This window comes from Mustela nivalis (assembly GCF_964662115.1).
Source record: "Mustela nivalis genome assembly, chromosome: 6".
Classification (NCBI taxonomy): Eukaryota; Metazoa; Chordata; class Mammalia; order Carnivora; family Mustelidae; genus Mustela; species Mustela nivalis.
The window spans coordinates 154,637,513-154,649,910 of NC_139025.1; the positions used below are offsets into that span (position 1 = coordinate 154,637,513).

The 12,398-nt window shown below is 58.1% G+C and overlaps 1 protein-coding gene across 3 annotated transcripts in view; it reads left to right on the forward strand.

The window, feature by feature from the left end:
• Positions 1-2,778: 2,778 nt before the first annotated feature.
• Positions 2,779-12,398, forward strand: part of CTXND1 (cortexin domain containing 1) — a 46,503-nt gene continuing 36,883 nt past the window's right edge. For all 3 annotated transcript variants that reach the window (XR_014312738.1, XM_082734390.1, XM_082734391.1), the window contains exon 1: positions 2,779-2,980. The gene's annotated coding sequence lies outside the window, so the exon portion shown is untranslated. The remainder of the gene's footprint in view (positions 2,981-12,398) is intronic.

Consider the following 12,398-nt stretch of genomic DNA (forward strand, 5'->3'; position numbering starts at 1 on the left):
ATCCCATCAGGTACCCGGCAGAGAACAGAGCTGACCTTGCGTTCCCTGATGACCAACTACTCCGTTGAAGTCCCCGTCCCCCGCTGCCAGCTGTGGGACCTCAGGCAAGTTGCCTCCCTTCTGTCCTGTCTTCCTGTAACACGGGGACACTCACAGTACCTTCCCACTCGGGGGAAGTGGGGCGTGGGACGGGTCTGTTTTGCTTTTGTGTCTGCAAGAGGTGCTTAGACCAATGCTTGAATCACAGTAAGTTTAGTCATTACATCATTAGCCTCTCCCCCATATGGATGTTTAGGTCCTTACGGACTTCTCCCTCTTCTACATCTTTGTGCAAAGTAAAAGCATTGACTTTAAGCCTTCCGTCCACTCGTAACATTGTATCTTCAGATAAATTCATGATCGTGGATTTGTTGGGTGGATCTCTCAGCACATAGGGGCTCAGTTGCATGCTTGTCTTCAAACTGCTTTCTGGAAACACTGTGCTAACTGCCACGTTCATCAACAGTGGGAGACCACGCCTGTTTCCCCCCCAAGCCCACACCGGCACCGAACTTTCTCAGTATCTTCAAATTTGCAGTCCAGTGGGGAAAAGCATCGCTTTCTAAGTGTCTTCTCAGCAGCAGGATGGTTCTTTTGTTCGTCTTTTGGACATTAGCATTTCCAGTTGCCTGCATCTCTGTTATTCCTTGCTCTAATGGGAAGGTCATATTTTATAATGATTATAAGCAATCTTTGTGAACTTTCTACCTTCAAATGTTTCTGTAATATCAGGGATACCAGGGTACCGGTTTCCCTCCTACTCTTAGCCGCGTCCCCCTGTTAAACTTGACTCTCCTATAAATAAGGAACGGGACATACTTACACTAAAAAAAATTATTTGTTGTCTACCTGAAATTCGAATTCAACGGGTGTTTGTATTTTCATTGGCTGAACTTAGCAATCCCATGTCATATACACAGGTTTTTTTTTCAGTTTGTCACTTTTTAACTCTGCTCATGTTTCTTTTTTAAATAAAGACGTTTGTTCATGTATTTTATAATCCCAATAATCCTATTGCTGTTCTCCTTTATGGTTTCACAATATACACTAGAGAGTGTCTCACGATCCCGGCTTTGTGACAAATACTTACATCTATTTTTTGGCTTCAGTTTTTTTGCATTCGCTCTTTGATGGATTTTGGGATTTATTTTGCTCTAGAGACCCGGGTAGAAAATCGGCCCCTGCTAATCACCATCTAGTTATTGTTACTGGTTTGTTTTTTGTTTTTTGTTTTTTTGAAAATAATGTTTTTTTGACATATTCAACCATCCCATCTGCTTGAAGTGTCCCCACAAACACCACTGCTGACTGGTCTCTTCCCCCTTCTGCGCTGAACTCTTGTTGGGCCGGGAACAGGCTGTTTTCAATACCGCTGCTTTGTGAGAAGGCCGTGTGGGGGACAGAGGGCTGGTACAGATGCCGGCTCTGGAAGCAGGGTCCCTCGGGTCCCTGTTTCTCTACGGCTGACTGCATGACGTCCCTGTGACTTTTACCCTCGGGGCCTGCACTTCCTTACCTGAAAGTGGGAGCAAGACGCAGACGGCCTCACAGGGTTTCCGGGCACCCCTGGCAGGGGTGCGTGTGCTCGTGCTGGAGCAGTAAGACCGAGGGGCTCTGTGCTATTTATTAATCTCTCCATGCCTGCATGTTCTCCCATCATCTCATCCAGCCGGGCCGGTTTCCCTCCTACTCTTAGCCTCGTCCCCCTGACTGTTGTCTACACTTCACCAGAGACCTAGAATCATCACCGCAAGTCGGAAAGAAAATCCCACTTGGCATCTGAAGGAGGTTGGGCCGAATGCATCAGGACCATGTGATAGGATGATGACGTTCACTTCTTCTGGGCCATGAGTAAGGACTGTGCCCTGGTAGACTCAAGTCTCCTCTAGTCCCCCAGTCAGGAGCAGGTGCTTTGTCTTACAGACTAGACCGTATTCCCTCATCCGCCTGCGTCCCAGAGACAGCGGGATTCTCCAGCTCCTCTCCCCACTGGCTGGCGAGCCCCCAGCGCACTGCTACTGTGACACGTTCCCCTGACCGCGGGCCAGTTCCTTGGAAAGGCTACTGTTTCCATCTGCACTTTGGATTTTCCAGACGATCCATCCCATGCATTGCAAATACCGATCCCTTACCCTGCTTTCCAATTTTTAAAAAGGCAAAAAAAAAGGGGGAGGGGGAGGAGTTGGCTTTGCAAAGGCAAGATCTGAGATTTTCACACCGTTTTTCTTCCCTTGTCTGATCGCATTGACTGGACTTCTCAAACCGGCCTGGTCTCGCTTCCAACTTCGATGAAAACGTTCGTCTCGCTCTTAAGCATAATGCAGGGGGAGGCTGCGAGAGGCCCCCGCGTCCCCGCCCAGCGAACACCCAAGGCAGCGCGTTGGAGGAGCCCTAAGATCGCCCGGCTCCGCGCACCTGCCAGGGACCCGCCGCCTGCTCCCCACCTCGGGCCCCCTCCCCGCGCCCTCGCCTGGACGCCCCCCACCCCGGCGGGAGCCCGCCGACCCCCCGCGCCCCCCGACCTCCCGCCGCTGCCACCCCCTCGCCTCGACGCCCCCTCCCCGGCGGGAGCCCTCTGCCACCCCCGCGCGCTCCCGTCTGCGCCCCCAGTCCCCGCCGGCCGCCCGCTCCCGCGCCCCCTCCCCGCGCGCCGGCGCCCCGCCCCCACCTCCCCCGGCGCCCCCCGCGGGCCAAGTTTCGCCCTGCGTTTCCGCTTGAACGGCCTCCAGCTGCCTCGCCTTTAAAATGCCGGGGCGGCCGCGACTCCGCTCTCAGCCCCTGTCGGCGGCCGGGCCGGGCTCGCCGGCTCCTCCCGGGCGCTGACTCAGCCGCAGCCGCCCGCCGCCCCCGGAGCCGGGCCTGGACTGCGCCCCGCGCCCCCGCCCCGCAGCGGGCGCCCCGCCGGCCCGGGACCCGCGAGCGCACGGGACGGCTTCGCCAGGTAAGGAGCGCGGGGCTCCCCGGGACCCGCCGCAGCGGCGTCCGCGCCGCCGGCCGGGCCGTCCCCGCCGGGCCCCAAAGCCAGCCCGCCGGCCGCGAGCGCGGGTCCGCCCGCCGGGGTCCAGCCGCCGCCGCCGGAGCTGCCCGGGACCCCTCGCGCGGCCTCTGCGCCCGGGGCGCGCCGCGGTCACCAGGCAGGGCGGCCCCGGGGCGCGGAGGCGGTGGAGCCGCGGCCGGCGAGGAGGCTGCGGGCTCGGGGCTCCTGAGTCGGGAGCTCGCGCGGAGCCGGGGCGCGCCCCCCACCCCGGGACGGAGCCGCCCCTTCCTCTGCATCCGGGCCTCGGCCCTCGGTTCCGGGGTGGGGAGCCGGAGCGGGTGTGCGTGGAGCTGGATCCAAGTTACAGACGCCTTCGCGTCAAGTTCTGTGTCCCTGCTCGGGGCTGACAGTCACAGCAAACAGACATTTCTCAGTGTGGCTGATGAAGGTCACAACTGATGTAACTTCGGGGAAAAGTTCTGTTGGTGGCAGCTTTTCTGAAATGCCAGGTCTCAGTCGGATTTTGTCCCGATCTACAACGAAAAGCCTGAGGCAATCTCTCAGATCTGTCCCGGGATCCGAGTGCCGAATGCCTCCGGGAGGTGTTTTGGGGAATGTAATATGGAACCGAATTCTGTAAGAGACTCTCTGTTGCCCACTGGGAAAGTTCTGGAAGGGAAAGACTGTCAGGAAGGACCAAAGGGACGCACCTTCTCCCTAGATTCTCAGTCAGTCACGGTGTGGCTTCGGACCCAGAGAGAAGCCCCCCATGCAGGCCTGGCTGGGAACGGTTCTGCTCCCGCCCAGGTCTGCGTCAGCGCCTTCCTTCTGTGGGTCTCCCTGGGCCTCCCTGGAGCCCAGCAGAGGACCCGAGTATCCCGCTTGGCCGGGCCATGCCCTCGAACTCTTTTATGTCACGTCTGCGTCCAGGGTCCGGTACTACACCTAGGGGCTGGGGGCCTCAAGCCTGCGAATCCTTCTGCCTCCTGAAGGCTCCCTCGAGAGGAACAGTACGAACCTGACGGTGGCCCTTGCCAGCCTGCAGAAAGACATCATAGAGCCAGACATCCGAGCCTGTAAAATGTGACTTACAAACTGGATTCGGGGCCAGGTTCCATGCTGGGGCGACTCCGCAGAAGACCCACTTTGAGGACCCACTAGGAGGGAGGTTGTGCGAGCAAACGCGTATCTCTGGGAACCTGCTCTGAAACCCGTAGCTTCACATTTGTCCGGAAGAGAAATCGAGGGCCAGCTGTTCATTTCTGAAGCGTAATCTTTGCATGAATGTGCTCTTGTCCTGAACAATTAATTCCCAGTCATTTTTTTTCTGGCCGTATTTATTATTTATGAACAATACGCAGGCAACGAATGCATGAGGTATAATGGGTCTCTGAAGTCAGATGAATTTGGAAGATTGTAGAGAACTTCTGCCCGTTACATATTTAAAGTATAAATTTACATTGAGCAAGGTCATGGTGAAATAGAAGCCTTTTTTTTCAATAGGAAGAACCTTAATTAGCCTGGAAAAAAAAAAAAAAAGTAACTTGTCTGGATGTTCAGTGACTGCTTGTAAGTTGTGATGTAGAGAAAGGCTCCTCTTTCTTGTTTGTTTCCTTCCTGGGCTAATGAGCGAGGCAGCCATTCCGAGTACACTGACTTGCTAGTTAATCTTTCTCCAACAAATATTTACACAACCAGATTGCACTATCATGGCACAGACTGAAAGGCTGTCGTCCTACAGTGGTTTGTGCACGGTATCTTTGAAATTCAACAGTGCTGCCATGATTGGAGTGGAAAATAAAGTGATAGCAAGGAAAGTGTCCTTAAATTCTCCTGTCCGGCCACGCTAGAAAGAACAGTGTTTATAAAATTGACAAGGTTCCAAGACTCTGAGGCTAATACTTCCAGTAAGTTCTGGATTGAAGGAAGACCGTAATGGCTCTGAATGTTGGTGTCGAAGGCTCTGGAACGAGTCCATGTCAATGAATTGTTTAGATCACTGAGGTCCATGTGGGAACGTTAGAAGTGACGCTTTCAACTATTTTAATTGTTTGGGGAGAAAATATTCCTCAAGTGCATCCCATGTTCCTACAGTCAGAGAGCTGGCTCACGGGCATTCAGACATTTCCTGACGACTCCAAGTGGGCCCTGGCTCTGGGCTTCGTTCTCCAGGGTCTGCAGGGAAGAAGGATTCTTGAGCTCAGCACTTGCTCCCGGCTCTGCCTTGGTCAGATGACCGTGACAAGTTGCTCTAAAGCCCAGGAGGTCCAGTTTTGCAAGCGCTCGCCGTGGGCTGAGGGCTGTCAGGATGCTGCCGAGTTCCCGGGGCCGCAGTTCTTACCCTTGCTTTCCTGGGAGCAGAGAAGCAACTTCTCTGAGTAAGAAGTCTCCCAAGGTCGGCTCAGGGTAGGGGAGCTGGTATTCCTGATGGAGCTCCTGGGATTGTGAAGTCTGGGTCCTTCTCGCCTGTGCTGCCCCTGTCCGCACTCAACACCACCGAGTGCGTTCGCCCGGAGCCGTGATTACCAGTTGCGCTTGGGAGGGGGATGTGTGCAGAGGCTGCAGGCAGGGTCCCTCTCTAATCGGCTCTATCATGGCTGGCTGGTGCACGGGAGCTTCTAATTCCTTCTGAGACTCGGACTTCCCGTTTGTAAACTGAGAACCCATTTGACTTCTTGGCCGCGCTGTGGTGGGAAACATGGCTGAGGACATAGCACATAGCAGGTGTTTGATAAAGGAAGTCCCGTGAGCCGTCCCGTCCGCAGTCGGCCGCGTCTTCACTGTGGACATCAGAGCAGAGGGCAGGGTTCTCTGCGTGCTCTTGAACACGTGCCCCGATGGCTGGACATTTCTGGACGGATCCTTGCTGTGCCCCCAAGATCAAGGATGTTTCAAGTCCTTCCAGGCAGAGCCCCTTCGGGGAACTTCTTTCAAGGGAAACCTGGAAGGACACTGTCCTTGAGGGGAGGAGATGAGGTTGGGATTCCTAATCCCAGCATCCCCAGCCTGCCGCTCACCCCCGGGGCCACACGCTTCCGCGGGGCCCCCGTGGCACAGAGGGGCTTGCACACCAACGAGCTCCCCGGAGGGCACCGGCTGCGCAGCCTCACCCCTGCAGTCCGGTCCTGGCCGGACGCCGCCCAGAACAGCTCTTGCCTCTTGCTTACGGTCCAGTCTGAAAACAGTACATGTGCCTCCCTGGCCCTCTCCTCGGGGTCCACACCGTCACCTTAACCTTCAAGTGTTCACCATCCCGAAGGCAAGGACAGGTGCAGCCGGTGCGTTCCTACTCAGACTAGAGCTCCTTCCGCTTCCCTGCTGAAAACCACTAAAGACCCCCTAAAGGAGTGTGCCCTGGGGCCTCAGTAGAAGGTCTCAAGGCACACATTTCATGTTTGGTTCATAGGGCTACACTCTATTTTTATGTTCAACGTTTTAAAAAATCACGTATTTTTTAATTAAAAATTTGTGTTGTTCTACTCCATGATTTGTCTTGGCTTACTATAAAGCAAGGCAGCCCAGGGGCGCCTGGGTGGCTCAGCGGGTTAAACATCCAACTCTTGATTTTGGCCCAGGTCGGGATCTCAGGGTTGTGAGAGGGAGCCCGGCGTCTGGGTCTGTGTTGGGTGTGGAGCTCGCTTAAGATTCTCTCTCCCTCTGCCCCTCCCCAACCAGTGAAGGAAGGGGGGGAGGAAAGAGGGAGGAAGCAGGGAGGGAAGCCCAGTAGCCCTCTGAGAGGCAGTGCCCTTGGCCCCTGGGCCACACTGCTGTCCCCTCAGTGGAGGCGTGCCCCAGGCAAGGAGGCCAAGCCCTTGGCCATCGGTCTTACTTCTAAAAGATCCGCCTCCTTGTCCCTTGGCCCCATGGAACTCATGGACCCCAAAATGGCATTCCGTCCGTGTCCTTGGGATGGTGTGATGGCAGAGGTCCCCGAGCTCCCCCGGAGACTGCGACAGGCTCAGAGAGACAGGAAGTTGTGCCTCTACCCCCACGATCCAGGCCCGGGGCAGTGGGGACTGAACTGCGTTCTTTCCATGGGCATAAAGCGTGCCATGCTCGAGTGGCCACAGTGAGTTGACCAGAGGTCGCAGTCACGGTGACATCTGTTTGCCGTCCAGCGGTTGGCACCGTTGGCCGGGAAGTGGCCCGGGGACTGTTCGGCCTTTAAACCGTGCCCAGCACGCTCTGGCTCCCCTGACTTCTCCTTGGCGCGCGTGGGGCTCCCTGTGTTCTAGAAGACGGCAGATTGATGGTACCCATCTGTCACGCCTCCTTCCCTTGCCCGGAACAGCCTCTGCTCATCAATCATGAGGTTCTTTCCCACGGAGCCGGGATGGGGCCTCAGGGTCTTTCGCAACAATTGCCTGGAGTCGGCTTGTGACCTGGCTTTGAGCTGGGACTGGGGACCATGGGATGACGAGGGGACAGGTGCCGGCCTCTCACCTTTCCCCTTGGCCCCTCCGATAGCCATTGACAACGGTGCAGCTCTGACAACCGGGACACCGTATCAGCTTCCGGGTCCGCCCTAGCCCCACACCCCAGGCTGGGGGCTGACACACAGGGACGGACCTGGTGACGGCGCTGGCAGCTACACGTCCAGGATCGAGGGGTGGGCAGGGCCGGTTTCTTCTGAGCCCCCTCCTCGGTCTCTCTCTCCCATCCTCACACGTCCCTCCTTGGAGCCCATCTGTGCCCGCCTCTCTTCTCATAGGGACCCCAGTCTGCCGTATGGGGTTGGGGCTCGCCCGTCTGACTTCATGTTACCCTACTCACCTCTTTAAAAGACCCTTCTCCCAGGGGCGCCTCGGGGGCTCTGTCGGTGAAGCATCTGACTCTTGATCTCGGCTCAGGTCTCCGTCTCAGGGTCGTGAGTTCAAGCCGTGCGTCGGGCTCTAGGCTGGATGTGAGGCCGACTTAAAAAAAAAACAAACAATCAAAAACAGCAAACAACCAGGCCCGTTTGGAGAGTGTGTTCTCTAGCACAGCCACGCTCTGAGGTATGGGGTGGGGTCGAGCACCCCAGTACAGGGGGCGGGGGGACACCGTTAAGTCCGTGACAACAGCAGATGGAGAAGAACTTGAGCCTGGCCTGCTGGTTGCTGAGAGGGTGTGGTCCAGGCTGATACAGCAGTGAAGCCCCATGCCTAGAGACAGCCTGGGGACAGCTTGGGGACAGCCATAGTACCAAGTCCCTGGAAGGGACATCTATCAGTGGTTTGCCTCAGTAGTGTGGCCGTGCGGCTTCCAAGACGACCGTCCTCTCCTCCTGGAACAGTCCGTTCCCCATCCTATGAACGGATGCTTGAGAGACGCCCTTCCAGCCGTGGGCTGGACAGACGGACATCTGGACTCAACCCCCAGCGTGTGACCCAGGTCCCAGGGCGGTCACAGCGAGGGTCCCCCTTCCCTGCACCCCGGGTCAAAGGCTGCTGCATTCCTTCTTGGTGTCCACAAAAGAATAGAGAACCGTGGCCACTTTTGGTGGACTGAGCTTTGAAAATCCTGCTCTTCCCAGAGCCACATCTGCGGCAGAGCAGGGCCATTGCTGTCCGTGAATCGGGCACGCGCAGGGACAGCTGACTCTCCTAAAATTGTCTTTGTGCTCGACAACGTGTCTGATTCGGAGAACGCTCCTCAGATGCTGGAAGTCTGCATCCGTGTGGGGAGAGTGAATTTGCACAGTCTCAGGGCCAGACCGCCGCCCAGAACCGACTTCCTCCTCCTGCCGCTCGCCCCCCGACCCCCAGGACCACCCCCTTCGGAGCAGGTGTCCCCCACTGTGACTCTGAGGAGAGAGCCTCTCGCTGCTCCGAACACAGAGGCGCCCCTCTTGGAGGAGTCTCAGAAGCAGAGGTGGTGGGAGATGAGGTCTTCCCGCATGTGGCATGGGGCCGGGTGGTCAAGGATGACAGTGACCCGGGAATCAGTACCTCAGGTGGCTGGAGTCACAGGTTACGGAAGCCTGGAGATACTCTGCCGGGGGCCACGAGGGCCTCTGCCTCCGGATCTTCACTGAGCCGCTCACGGCCATGGGACCCCCGAGAACCAGCCCCCGATGCTCCGAGCTCCGTGTTCTCCCAGGCGATGGACGTCCGAGTGCTAACCCCCTAAAGCAGGGGGAGAGCTCACGGAGAATAGAGCCCGACCGGACGAGGCACCCTGAACTCGAGAGGCCGAGGCTGGGGAATAGCCAGCCCTGCCTGGAGAGAGGAGGCAGCCGGCGCACTTGCCGGGTTTAAAGGACGCCTCCCTGGAGGGCCCCGCCAGCAGGACCCTGTCCCTCCGCGGCTCAGGAGGACGCACGTTAACCCCCCGCTTCCTCCCCCACGGGCCTCCTGGGACACGAGTAGTTCATCAGTTTGCCACGAGAGTCACGACGCAGCGGCCAGAGCCTCGCCGGCCTGTCTGCGCCGGCCCTGCGGCATCACAGGAGGACACACTGTGACCCTGGGGACGGAGAGAAACCCGCTTCTGCGTGTGCTGCGATGGCATCTTTTAATGCTTCTTGTTTCCCCACCAGAAGCCCAGGATTGCTCCATTTTCCGCCAGTGCAGCGCAAGGTCCTCTCCATCCGCCTTTGATCTGTCGTGCGGTATTTTTGTCCCCTTTATTGAGAGTGGACTTTGGAATTAGAGACAGGTTGCTCCTTTGGAGGACAAAGATTTTAAGAGCTTAATAGCCAAGGGCTTTGGATTCAGGGCAAGAAGCGCCAGCCATCTATTTTTAAAGTGTCCTCCTCCCAGCAAAATATTTTTCTAATGATTCAAGTTATAGATGGACTTTGTAGAAGTTTCAAGAAATTCTGAAAAATGTTGCAGAAGGAAATGTCTCCTACCTACGACCCCAGGCACGCAACAAACCTTTCCATGCTTCCCGCAGGTTCCCGCGCTGGACCATTTCTGGGGCGGCTGCCCTGCTGCTCGTCCTCCTCAGCGGACTCCGTGGGGATGAGACCCGGTGAATCATGGTCGCGGGAACACAGGAGGCTCGGGGGCGGCCGGAGGCAGGGAGGGTGCCCAGGGCTTGGGACAGGGGGCAGGATTGACGTGATGGGGGCCAGCAGGTGGCATTTCAGGTAGAGCAGGTGGCAGAAGGGAATCAGGAAGAAGTCGAGGAGCCTCGGGGTGGTTTTAAACACGCCTGTGGTCTCCTCACCCTCACCCCGCCACGTGTGCCGTCCCCGGAGCCCCCGCCTGAGCCCGGCTGGAAGCTGCGGCCACCTCAGTGAGTGAAACGGGGCTGGAAGCGACGCTTCTGCCTTCCACATCCCAGGCTGGTCTCTCTCTGGGGACCCTCTGTGCTGCCCTGGAGTCTCCGTGCCCCGGGACAAAGCCCCACCGAGGCTCCCCACTGAGCCGTCACCCTCCAGATTCAGAAGCAGCGAGAGTGGTTTTTGAATAAATCACGAGAGCCTGCCCAGGAGCAGGGTGTGTTTCTGTCTGGAGGGGAACATGAGACCCCACAGGCAGCGGGAGGCAGGCTGGGGGCAGAGCCTAGAAGGGCCTTGATGACCAGGGCCCGACCCGCAGGTGTTCGACCAGGCTCCTCCCGAAGAAGCGATAGACTCACTCGCAGCGGCTGAAGATAGACTATCTTGTGGCTGGAGACCCGGCTCCAAACCCAAGTTCTGTTCCTTGATGCTGAAAATCAATATCCGAGAGACGAGGGAGAAAGCTTTCTGTATTCAGGGAGCTGGCCACCTGGGAAGACGGGGGACTGACGTCTCAAAGACCAACCTCCTGCCCAGGCAGAGCCGGCAGGTTTCAAAGGGGAAAGTGTGGGAAGAGGGAGGGGGGCTGCGAGCAGGGGAAGCAGGTGCCGGGGCCGTTAGTCGGGTGCCGACCTGACCCTGCACGGGCCTGACCCTGCACGGACTTGCTGGCATCCGGGCTGCTATTTGGGAAAGTCTGGGCGCTCCCCGTGCAGGCCAGTGTCTACAATCTCCAGGAGAGCAGGTGAACCTGCCGCAGACCAAGGCACTTAGTCGGGGAGCAAGGAGTGTCCGAGCTTGCGGCCGTCTGCCTTCAGCCCGCTGCAGTGCCATCAGCATCTCCACGCTCTGCACGAGACTCCGGGAGGCCAGGGCCCTCCTCACCGCCCCTGCTCTGCCCCTGGGGAAATGGAGCCACAGGTTAAGCCAACCACCCAGGCTGCCGGCGAATCAACGGGATTTGGGCTGGGATTCCGAGCCCCGCTCTCGGCCCTGAGCCTCTCTCCCTGTCCACGGAGGCCGCTAGAATTCACCTGGCGTTGTGGGGCTGCAGGTGTAGGGCCTGATCATGTGAGGACCCAGGCCTCAGGGCTCCCAGACCAGCAGCAGCAGAGCACCTGCTGGGAGCACAGCCCCCATCCCTGGGGTCACCGTCACCCGCCCTGCGGAGGGCGGCCTCATTCAGTCTGTCTGACAGCCAGAACTGCGCAAAGTACCCGCCCACCTGACTCCCTCGGCGGGGGCCCTTCTGCCCCGACTCGGAGGGTCTGCCCCAGCCTCCCCACAGGTGATCTCCCCTCTTCCTGCAGTGGAGGCCTCTCTCTACGCCGCAGGTGCTCCAGAGAGTGGGGTCTGGCTGTGCTCAGCCCTCGTCTCAGCGGCATCTGCCAGCCCAGTTCCCACGGCCCACCCTGAGCAGGCTGCCCCTCCTAATGGCTGCATTTATCGGGAATAATAAAAGGACGATCCTAACACGTGGGATTTCAACACTCCCTTCCCCAGGGGATCCCTGCTGTCCTGAACTCCGGCCTTTGCCGTAAATTCTCTGTGTCATCTGTTCCTTCGCTGGCCGGGCTCAGAGGAAAGACGACGTTAGCAGAGGACGAGAAGACGGCGTTAAGTTCAGCAGTATGCTAGACAAGGGAAGGCAGTTAATCACGGGGGGCGGGGGGCCCCTCTCGTCTCCCACAGCCTTGGTGACGGGAACAGGACACCAGCCGGGTCCCTCTGGCAGGCTTTGCGCAAAGGCACCGAGAGGTGGCCCAGGGGCAGGGATGGCGGGGCCCGTGCATGGTGGCGGACGCCCCCGGGGCCCCACTGCCTCCTGCTCCCAGCAGGTGTGATGCGTCCCGAGCCTGCAGACCCACGGCTCTGTCCACTTGTGCGGACACGTTCGTACGTGTTCACTGCTCCACCTACACCGTCCACCCCGAGAGAGGGAGGTCGCTGCCCCAGCCCGGGAAGAGGCACAAAGAACCCCAGTGACCGGCGAGCGGAGCTCTTTCTGAGACTGGACGGCATCTTCCTGGCGCTCAGCCGGGAGGCACTATGAACACGTGGGGGCAAGGAGAGACACTTCTGTACTTGACGAGAAAAAAGAAAAAAACTTGACAATAACGCTAAACCCCCTACCACTGGGCACTACCCGCCTTGCCTGATTGAACAGCTCTG